Genomic DNA, 761 nt, shown 5'->3' on the forward strand with positions numbered 1-761 from the left:
CTAGAAAGGCTCAGAAGTCGTGAATACAGCAAGTGATGGATTCTGCTGCTCCTCCTCACACTCTCACCTCATGCTTCAGGCAGTGTTCCACCAAATCCTGTCACTGCACCCACCAGGATCAGTGGAAAGGCAGCCCATAATGAGCCAACGTCCTCCTGACTGCAAAGAGAAGCACGATACAATTGCAAACTGCCACATGTAGTGAAATGTTTGAAATGTTACAGCTTTCATGAACAACAAGACAATTCCTCAGATGAATTAATTCCAGTATTCTTCCCTTACAGGGCTAATTAGAGATGTGAGAGGTCCATACACTGCCCTCACACAGTGCTCCCTTATCAGGGGCTGCAGACAGAATGCAGTGAGTAGAGAAAAGCTGAAGCCTACAAGTTGTTGTATAACCATATCCTTAGCTTAGCTGTGAAATAAGCTTCAAATCCATTTCCAGGAATCCAAAAAGGAGTTTCAGTTTCAGTTTGACTATGATATGTTTTCCTGCATTAAAGATAAGAACTTTATTTAGATGTAATAAAAAAGGGAGTAGAAAAACAACAGAAAGTCTTGGCTTGGATATTTCAAACATTGTAAACCTGACTTTGAAAAAGCAATGAATTAATTCCTTGTTTGCTTTGCTTGCATGCACACCTTTTGGCTTACCTACTAAAACAACTTTTTCTCAGGCCACAGGTTTTTCACTTCTGCTCCTCCGATTGCCTCCCTGATGGGGCTGGCAAGGGAGTGAGTGAGCAAGAAGCTGCCTG

General features: G+C 42.4%; 1 long non-coding RNA gene across 1 annotated transcript; it reads right to left on the minus strand.

Annotated features, from left to right (window-relative positions):
- Window positions 1–182: 182 nt before the first annotated feature.
- On the minus strand, window positions 183–755 carry LOC108449415. Its single transcript, XR_001865582.1, has 2 exons — window positions 658–755; window positions 183–495 (listed from the first exon to the last, which is right to left on the minus strand). It is a non-coding gene; the product is annotated as an uncharacterized LOC108449415 (long non-coding RNA).
- Between the last annotated feature and the right edge of the window lie 6 nt (window positions 756–761).

The sequence above is a fragment of the Corvus brachyrhynchos genome, unplaced genomic scaffold (genome assembly GCF_000691975.1).
Source record: "Corvus brachyrhynchos isolate BGI_N302 unplaced genomic scaffold, ASM69197v1 C11685659, whole genome shotgun sequence".
In the NCBI taxonomy this organism is placed as follows: Eukaryota; Metazoa; Chordata; class Aves; order Passeriformes; family Corvidae; genus Corvus; species Corvus brachyrhynchos.